Genomic DNA, 10,820 nt, shown 5'->3' on the forward strand with positions numbered 1-10,820 from the left:
GAGTGAGCCCTGTTACAGGGTCTCCCACACTTACACTCACGCTGGGAGCATCTACTGAGCGCCTACTGTGTGCCAAGCATGGTGTGAAGGGCAGTAAAGGGTGATTTCCATCAGTGCCCAGGCTCTGGCTGCAGCAGTGTGCGTGTGTGCCATATCTGCACGCATGTAAGGACCCCTGCTTCTCACTCCAGCGTGTGACCACCCAGCCCTAACCCGGCCATTCTCAGGGCTCACCGAGCAAGGCCTCCACCCGGAGCCCCAGGTCTCGGTTCTGCTACTTCTGATTCAAGGCCAGTTAACATAGAAGCTTCAGTCCAGCCCTCATATCACCACTGATGAAGCATCTGCTCGACAGGCCCTTTCCAAGACCCTGTGGTGTGACAGGCATCTGTTGGCTTCGAAAGATCCAGAATGTCCTAGACTCGACTCCTCCCTGCGAAGGACTCACTGCTTCCTGCTGGAATCGGACAAACGCAAATAACCCCAATCTAATGAGATAAGAACACAGATGGCTTAGAGCTAGGTTCGGGGTTAGGCATAATTAAGGCAGCAGATGGGGAAATTCAAGTGAAAATTCAGTAAAATTTTAATTGAAAGATGATGTATTTCCACCCTAAGATCCTTTGAAGGTGAGCTCACATTTCACGCCCCTGCCCCCATCCCCAGCAAACACACAATCCCAATCAAGCCTGTTCCAAGCTATGTGGTCGTCTCTCCTCCCCCTCAGCCTGAGGAGCTTGACCTGGTCACTCTTCCTGTAACTCTTCCCTGTTGCTGGGCCCAGGAAGAGATGCACACGTCCCTCTTAGGGTGGGCAGTGAGGGCGGGACGCAGAGGAGAGAGGAGGGTAGTTGGAGGGCGCCCGGTGCAGCAGAGGCAGGGACATGGTCTAGATAGCTACCCCTGCTCGGCCTCCCGGGTGGCCCCATACGTCCTAGGTCTCGGGCTGTCTTCCTCTTGGATGTGCTGGGCTGTCCGTCTCTGCCATCGTCTTGGGGATCTGCCCCCAGCCACCACCGGGAAGCTCTCTTCACCCTGGAGGGGGAGGTCCCCAAGGTCCTTGTCCGTAGGGGGACACCATAACCACTATGTCTTTCTCCATAAACGAGGTATTAATAAAATTTTATGTAACTTTGTCAAAGTTAAGTCACAGATGGTAATCCTGTATATCTCTATGGCATATCCTTTCTAACTAGGGTTTCAAGACGCAACATCACCCATCATGGAAGAATTACTACACTTTCACGACCACATACTAATAACTGTCTTCTTCATTAGCTCTCTGGTTCTTTATATCATTTCACTAACGCTAACAGCTAAGCTAAAACATACCAGCACAATAGACGCACAAGAAGTAGAAAGCATCTGAACCATCTTACCGGCCATTATCCTGAGTTTAATTGCCCTGCCATCGTTGCGAGTCCTCCACATGGCAGATGAAATCAACAACCCGTCTCTTACTGTAAAAACTACAGGCCACCAGTGATACTGAAGTTATAAGTACACTGACTACAAAGACTTAAATTTTGACTCCTATATAATCCCAACATCAGACTTAAAACCAGGGGAGCTACGGCTGCTAGAAGCAGATAACCAAATAGTGTTGCCCATAGAAATAACAATCCGAATAATAATCTCCTCCGAAGATGTATTACACTCAGGAGCCGTACCTTCCCTAGGCCTGAAAATGGACGCAATCCCAGGGCGCCTAGATCAAAGAGCCCTAATATCAACACGACCAGGTTTGCATTACGGACAGTGTTCAGAGATTTGTGGGTCAAACCATAGCTTCATGCCAATTGTCCTTGAGTTAGTATCCCTAAAATACTTTGAAAACTGATCCGCATCAATGTTGTAAACTCATTAAGAAGCTAGGTAGTGTTAACCTTTTAAGTTAAAGACTGAGAGCTAAGACTCTCCTTAATGGCATGCCACAATTAGATACATCAACATGATTCACTACCATTTCATCTATGTTTCTAACACTGTTTATTATATTTCAACTAAAAGTCTCAAAGTACACTTACTACCCCAACCTAGAGTCAACACACACCAAAGTGCAAAAACAGTCCACCCCTTGAGAAACAAAATGAACGAAAATCTATTTGCTTCTTTCGTAACCCCAACAATAATAGGTCTTCTGGTAGTCATTTTAATTATGTTTCCAAGTATTTTATTTCCAACATCAAAACAACTAATTAATAATCGCATAATTTCCCTTCAACAATGACTAGTCCAACTTACATCAAAATAATAAGCACCCACAATCACAAGGGACAGACTTGATCACTAATGCTAATATCATTCATTTTATTTATTGGGTCAACCAACCTTCTGAGACTACTACCCCACCCGTTTACACCCACCTCACAGCTCTCAATAAATGTGGAATAGCCGTTCCCCTATGAGCCGGCACCGTGATTACAGGTTTTTGAAACAAAACAAAAGTATCTTTAGCTCATTTCTTACCACAAGGCACACCCACCTCCCTTACCCCCATACTAGTGATTATCGAACTATCAGCCTGTTTATCTAGCCGGTAGCACTAGCTGTGCGATTAACAGCCAATATTACAGCAGGACATGTATTAATGCATCTAATCGGAGGGACAACTTTAGCACTAACAAGCATCAACACTGCCACAGCTTTTATTACATTCATCATTCTCACCCTACTCACTGTCCTCGAATTTGCCCTTGCTATAATTCCAGCCTATGTGTTTACCCTCCTAGTAAGCCTATATCTGCATGACAACACATAATGACCTACCAGACCCACGCATACTACATAGTAAACCCCAGTCCTTGACCTCTTACAGGAGCCCTTTCAGCCCTCCTCATAACATCAGGCCTAATCATGTGATTCCACTTCAACTCAATAATACTACTAATATTAGGCCTACTCACTAATACTCTAACAATATATCAGTGGTGGCGAGATGTTATTCCAGAGAGCACCTTCCAAGGCCATCACACACCAATCGTCCAAAAAGGGCTTGGATATGGGATAATCTTATTTATCATCTCAGAAGTTCTCTATTTTTTTACCGGCTTCTTTTGAGCCTTCTATCACTCAAGCCTCACCCCTACTCCTGAATTAGGCGGGTGCTGGCCACCAACAGGCATTCGTCCTCTAAATCCTCTAGAAGTGCTGCTCTTCAACACTTCCGTGCTATCAGCCTCTGGGTGTCTATCAACTGGGCCCACCACAGCCTTACGGAAGGAAATTGCAAGCACATACTCCAAGTCCTCTTTATGACAATTGCCCTGGGCGTATATTTTACACTCCTACAAGCCTTGGAGTATGTGAAGCTCCATTTACAATCTCAGATGGAGTATATGGATCAACTTTCTTCATGGCCACAGGGTTCCATGGACCGCACATAATCATTGGGTCCACCTTCCTTATTGTCTGTTTTCTACACCAATTAAAATTCCACTTCGCATCCAACCACCACTTTGGCTTTGAAGCTGCTGCTTGATACTGACATTTTGTAGATGTTGTATGGCTATTGCTTTACGTATCTATCTATTGATGAGTCTCATAATTCTTTTAGTATTAATTAATGCAACTGACTTCTAATCAGTTAGTTTCGGTACCCCCCGAAAAAGAATAATAAACTTAATACTGACCCTATTAACACATACTGCACTGGCCTCATTGCTCATACTCATCGCCTTCTGACTCCCCCAGCTAAACACGTACGCAGAGAAAACAAGCCCTTATGAATGCGGATTTGACCTTATAGGATCTGCCCGCCTGCCTTTTCCCATAAAATTTTTCCTAGTAGCAATCATATTCCTCCTTTTCCACCTAGAAATTGCCCTCCTACTGCCCCTCCCCTGAGCAACTCAAACAAGTAATCTAAAAACAATACTCACCATGGTTTTACTTTTAATCTCATTATTGGTAATTAGCCTGGCCTACCAGCGAACTCAAAAAGGACTGGAGTGGACTGAATATGGTATTTAGTTTAAAACAAAACAAATGATTTCGACTCATTAGATTATGACTAAACTCATAATTACCAAGTGTCTTCAGTGTACATAAATATTATTATAGCTTTCACAATATCCCTTGTAGGGCTGCTAATATATCGATCCCACTTAATGTCCTCACTATTATGTCTAGAAGGCATAATATTATCACTATACATCCTGGTGACCCTAATAATCCTAAACTCACACTTCACCTTAGCCAGCATAATACCCATCATCCTACTGGTGTTCACAGCCTGTAAAGCCGCACTCAGATTATCCTTGTTAGTAATAGTATCAAATACGTATGGCTCCGACTACGTACAAAACCTTAACCTCCTCCAATGCTAAAATTTATTATCCCTACGATTATACTAATACCACTGACTTGATTATCAAAAAACAATATAATCTGAATTAACGCTACAACCCATTGCCTGCTAATCAGCCTCACAAGCCTGCTTCTTCTTAACCAGTTTAATGATTATAGCCTTAATTTCTCATTAATATTTTTTTCCGACTCCCTATCTGCACCTCTACTGATCTTTACAATATACTCCTACCTCTGATATTAATAGCCAGTCAATCTCACCTGCTCAAAGAATCACTGACCCGAAAAAAGCTATGCATCACTGTACTAATCATATTACAAACATTTTTAATCATAACATTTACCGCCACGGAACTAATTCCATTTTACATCATATTCGAGGTCACACTAATTCCTACACTCATCATCACTCGATGAGGTAACCAAACAGAACGCCTCAATGCAGGGCTCTATCTTCTATTCTACACACTAGTTGGATCACTCCCGCGGCTAGTGGCATTAGTATATATCCAAAACACCACGGGCTCTCTGAATTTCCTCATACTTCAATATTGAACCCAAGCATTACCCAACTCCTGATCCAACGTTTTTATATGACTAGCCTGCACAATAGCCTTTATGGTAAAAATACCCCTCTATGGCCTCCACCTTTGACTACCAAAGCACACGTAGAAGCTCTGTAGTCCTTGCAGCCGTATTACTAAAATTCGGGGGCTACGGCATGGTATGAACTACAAAAATACTCAATCCCCTGATAGAATTCATAGCATACCCTTTTCTTATGCTCTCCTTATGAGGGATAATCATAACCAGTTCAATCTGTCTACGCCAAACAGACCTAAAATCACTTATCGCATATTCTTCCGTCAGCCACATAGCACTTGTTACTGCAGCTATCCTCATCCAGACTCCTTGACGTTACATAGGAGCCACCGCTTTAATAATTGCCCATGGCCTCACGTCATCTATATTATTCTGCCTAGCAAACTCAAACTATGATCGAGTTCATAGCCAAACTATAATTTTAGCCCGAGGCCTACAAACCCTCCTCCCACTAATAGCCACTTGATGACTACTGGCAAGCCTGACAAACTTAGCCCTACCTCCAACTGTTAATCTAATCGGAGAACTGTTCATAGTTTTTTTTTTTTTTTTTTTTTTTTTTTTTTTTTTAAATTATTTATTTATTTATTTATTTATGGCTGTGTTGGGTCTTTGTTTCTGTGCGAGGGCTTTCTCTAGTTGTGGCAAGCGGGGGCCACTCCTCATCGCGGTGCGCGGGCCTCTCACCGTCGCGGCCTCTCTTGTTGCGGAGCACAGGCTCCAGACGCGCAGGCTCAGTAATTGTGGCTCACGGGCCCAGTAGCTCCGCGGCATGTGGGATCTTCCCAGACCAGGGCTCGAACCCGTGTCCCCTGCATTGGCAGGTGGATTCTCAACCACTGCGCCACCAGGGAAGCCCCAGAACTGTTCATAGTTATATCAACCTTCTCATGATCACATTTTACCATTATCTTAATAGGAACTAACATTGTAATTACAGCCCTATATTCTATATACATATTATGACACAACTCTGTAAGTACACACACCATATTAATAATATTACACCCTCCTTCACATGAGAAAACGCCCTTGTAGCCCTCCACATTCTACCCCTCCTACTCCTGTCACTAAATCCCCAAATCATCCTGGGCCCTCTGTATTGTAAATATAGTTTAAAAAAAAACACTAGATTGTGAATCCAGTAACAGAAGACTGAGACTTCTTATTTACCGAGAGAGTACTGTAAGAACTGCTATTTCATGCCCCCATGCCTAACAGTATGGCTTTTTCAGGCTTTTAAAGGATAGTAGTTATCCATTGGTCTTAGGAGCCAAAAAACTGGTGCAATTCCAAGTAATAAACCTATTTTCCTCTTCTGCTCTGGTCACACACTAATACTAATTAACCCAATTATAATAACTAACACAGGTTTCTACAAAAGTGACAAATATCCATCATATGTAAAAAAATACTGTCTCATGTGCTTTTATTACCAGCCTAGTTCCAACGATAATATTCCTCCACACAGGCCAAGAAATAATTATCTCAAACTGACATTGAATCACTGTCCAAACCCTTAAATTAACACTTAGCTTCAAAGTAGATTACTTCTCAACAATATTCGTACCAGTAGCATTATCTGTTACGTGGTCCATTATGGAGTCCTCAAGATGGTACATACACTTAGACCCTTGCATTAATCGGTTCTCCAAGTACCTACTCCTCTTCCTCATCACCATGCTAATCCTCGTTACTGTCAGTAACTTCTTCCAGCTTTTTATTGGATGGGAAGGGGTTGGAATTATATCCTTCCTACTCATTGGGTGATGATATGGATGAGCAGACAAAAACACAGCTGCTCTTCGAGCAATCCTATACAACCGCATTGGGGATATCTGGTTCATTATATCAATAGCATGATCCCTGTTTAACTCAAACACGTGAGACCTGAAACAAATGTTTATACTAGACCTAAATCCCTCGAACCTCTCCCTTATAGGACTCGTACTAGCCGCAGCCGGAAAATCAGCCCAATTTGGACTCCACCCTTGACTCCCCTCAGCAATAGAGGGCCCCACCCCTGTATCACCCCTGCTCCACTCAAACACGACAGTTGTGGCAGGAGTCTTCCTACTTATTCGATTTTACCCTTTAACAGAAAACAAGAAACTTATTCCAGCAATAGCGCTGTGCTTAGGAGCCCTCACCACCCTATTCACAGCTTTATGCGCTCTCACCCAAAATGACATTAAAAAAATTATCACTTTCTCCACTTCAGGCCAATTAGGCTGAATAATGGTAACGATCGGCATCAACAAACCCTATCCAGCATTCTTGCACATCTGCACACATGCTTTTTTTAAGGCCATGCTATTCATATGCTCCAGATCCATTAGTCACAGGCTGAACGACGAACCAGATATTTGAAACATAGGAGGCCTATTCAAGGCTTCACCCTTCACCACAACAGCCCTCATTATCGGGTGTCTGGCATTAACAGGAATGCCTTTCCTCACCGGCTTCTATCCTAAAGACTTGATCATCGAAGCTGCTAACACGTCTTACACCAACGCCTGAGCCCTGTTAATAACTCTAATTGCCACCTCCCTCACAGCTGTCTATAGCACCCACATCACCTTCTTCGCTCTGTTAGGACAACCCCACTTCTCTCCCTGAACCCCCATCGATGAAAACGACCCCTTATTAATTAACTCCATCAAACGCCTACTCATTAGAAATGTCTTTTCTGGGTTCATTATCTCCAACAACAGTCCCCCTAATAACCATACCCTTAAATCTAGAACTAACTGCCCTTGCAGTAACCATCCTAGGCTTCGTATTGACACTCGAAATCAACCTTAACACACATTCATCCTCAAATACCCTTAAATTCTCTAGTCTCTTAGGATATTTCTCCACCATCATGTACCGTCTTCCTCCTTACCCAAACCTAAGCCAAAAGTCAGCATCTTCCCTTTTGGACTTAATCTGACTAGAAAACATTTTACCAAAACCCACATCCCTTACTCAACTAAAGTTCTCCACACTAATCTCAAGCCAAAAAGGCCTTATCAAACTATACTTCCTAACGTTCCTCATTACTCTCACCCTTACCATGTTTTTATTTAATTACCACGAGTAATCTCCATAATAACCACAACACCAATAAGCAACGACCAACGAGTAACAATCACCAACCAGGTACCATAACTATATAATGCCGTAGTCCCTATAGCCTCCTCACTAAAAAAGCCAGAGTCACCAGTATCATAAATAACTGTCTCCCAACCCATTGAACTTGATCACAACTTCCACCTCCTCATCCTTTAAAATATAAAATACCATCAAAAATTCTATTATCAACACTGAAAGAAACGCCCCCAAGACAGTCTTATTAGAAACCCAAACCTCAGAATACTGCTCAGTGGCCATAGCCGTCGTATAGCCAAACACAACTAATATCCCCCCTGAATAAACCAAAAACACTATCAAACCTAAAAATGAACCACCAAAGTTCAACACGATCCCACACCCAATACCACCGCTCACAATCAACCCAAAGCCCCCATAAATAGGCGAAGGTTTTGAAGAAACCCTCACAAAACTGATCACAAAAATAACACTTAAAATAAATACATCATCATCATTCTCACATGGATTCCAACCATGACCAATGACATGAAAAATCATCAGTCATTCAACTATAAGAACACCAATGACCAACATCCGAAAAACACACCCACTAATAAAAATCAACAATACATTTATTGACCTCCCAACCCCATCAAACATTTCATCATGATGGAATTTTGGCTCCCTACTAGGCTTTTGCCTGATCCTACAAATCCTAACAGGCTTATTCCTAGCAATACACTACACACCAGACACAATAACTGCCTTCTCATCAGTAGCACACATCTGTTGAGACGTTAACTATGGATGAATCATTCGATATATACATGCAAACGGAGCTTCCATATTCTTTATCTGCCTTTATATTCACGTAGGACGTGGCCTATATTATGGGTCCTGTGCCTTTCTAGAAACGTGAAACATTGGAATTATTCTACTGCTTACAGTCATAGCTACTGCATTCATAGGCTATGTACTACCATGAGGATAAATGTCATTCTGAGGGGCAAGAGTCATTACAAACCTGCTCTCAGCAATCCCATACATTGGCACTACTCTTGTCGAATGAATCTGAGGCGGCTTTTCTGTAGACAAAGCAACACTCATGCGATCCTTCACTTTTCATTTTATTCTCCCCTTCATCATTACAGTGCTAGCAACTGTCCACCTACTATTTTTCCACGAAACAGGATCCAACAATCCGAAAGGAATCCCGTCTGACAGACAAAATTCCATTCCACCCCTATTATACAATCAAAGACATCCTAGGTGCCCTACTACTAATCCTAGCCTCACTAATACTAGTCTTATTTTCACTCAACTTGCTAGGCGACCCCGACAACTACACCCTAGCAAACCCACTCAACACACGACCACACATTAAACCAGAGTGATACTTTCTATTCGCATATGCGATTCTACGATCAATCCCCAACAAACTAGGAGGAGTCTTAGCCCTATTGCTCTCAATCCTAATTCTAGCATTTATCCCAATACTCCACAAATCCAAACAATGAAGCAGAACATTCCTACCCCTTAGCCAGTTCTTATTTTGAGTGCTAGTGGCAGACCTACTAACACTAACATGGATTGGAGGACAACCTGTAGAACACTCCTTCATCATTATCGGACAACTCGCATCTATTTTATACTTTCTTTTAATTCTAGTGCTAATACCAGTAACTAGCATCATTGAAAACAATTTCCTGAAATGAAGAGTCTTTGTAGTATATCACATTATCCTGGTCTTGTAAACCAGAAGAGGAGAACAACACACCTCCCTAAGACTCAAGGAAGAAGCCCTAAGCTTCGCCGCCAGCACCCAAAGCTGAAATTCTACTTAAACTATTCCCTGAAATTATAAGACATTTACAAAATTATTAAGTACTATATCAGTATTAAAACAGTCCATTTTATCACAAACTACTATGTACATCATGCATACTTGTACTACCACATTAACAAGTACATATACCTTGTATGTACATATTACATTATATGTATAATTGTACATTACACTATATACCCCATGCTTATAGGCATGTACATCTTATTATTAGTACTGCATAGTACATATAGATTATTAATTGTACATAGTACATTGAGTCAAATCAATTCTAGTCAACATGCATATCCTGTCCATTAGACCATGAACTTAATCACCAGGCTGCGTGAAACCATCAACCCGCTCGGCAGGTGCCCCTCTTCTGATAAACCTCACCAGCCCTTGCTAATTCAGTCTATATACTACCATCTTCAGCGAACCCTAAAAAGGAGCAAAAGTAAGCACAACTATAACACATAAAAATGTTAGGTCAAGGTGTAACCCATGGGATGGGAAGAAATGGGCTACATTTTTTACACCAAGGACACTCTCTTACCTGCATGAAAGTTTTTATGAAGCCTAAAAACCAAAGGAGGATTTAGTAGTAAATTAAGAATAGAGTGCTTGAAAACCATAATTCAAAAAGGGTCATGTACCACAATGTTCACGGCATCTCTATTTATAATAGCCAGGACATGGAAGCAACCTAGGTGTCCATCGACAGATGAATGGATAAAGAAGATGTGGTACATATATACAATGGAATATTACTCAGCCATAAAAATAAATGAAATTGAGTTATTTGTAGTGAGGTGGATGGACATAGAGTCTGTCATACAGAGTGAAGTAAATCAGAATGAAAAACAAATACCGTATGCTAACACATATATATGGAATCTAAAGAAAAAAAAAAAGGTTCTGAAGAACCTAGGGGCAGGACAGGAATAAAGATGCAGGTGTAGATAATGGGCTTGAGGACATGGGGAGGAGGAAGGGTAAGCTGGGACAA

At 41.9% G+C, this 10,820-nt stretch overlaps 4 pseudogenes; all 4 read left to right on the forward strand.

Annotated features, from left to right (window-relative positions):
- The first annotated feature begins 1,174 nt into the window (after window positions 1-1,174).
- Window positions 1,175-1,840, forward strand: LOC132369345 (cytochrome c oxidase subunit 2-like; annotated as a pseudogene).
- A 249-nt stretch (window positions 1,841-2,089) lies between these two features.
- On the forward strand, window positions 2,090-2,761 carry LOC132369346 (ATP synthase subunit a-like; annotated as a pseudogene).
- A 1,960-nt stretch (window positions 2,762-4,721) lies between these two features.
- Window positions 4,722-7,996, forward strand: LOC132368843 (NADH-ubiquinone oxidoreductase chain 5-like; annotated as a pseudogene).
- Window positions 7,997-8,569: 573 nt separating this feature from the next.
- On the forward strand, window positions 8,570-9,701 carry LOC132369347 (cytochrome b-like; annotated as a pseudogene).
- Window positions 9,702-10,820: the final 1,119 nt, after the last annotated feature.

The sequence above is a fragment of the Balaenoptera ricei genome, chromosome 7, assembly GCF_028023285.1.
Source record: "Balaenoptera ricei isolate mBalRic1 chromosome 7, mBalRic1.hap2, whole genome shotgun sequence".
NCBI lineage: Eukaryota > Metazoa > Chordata > Mammalia > Artiodactyla > Balaenopteridae > Balaenoptera > Balaenoptera ricei.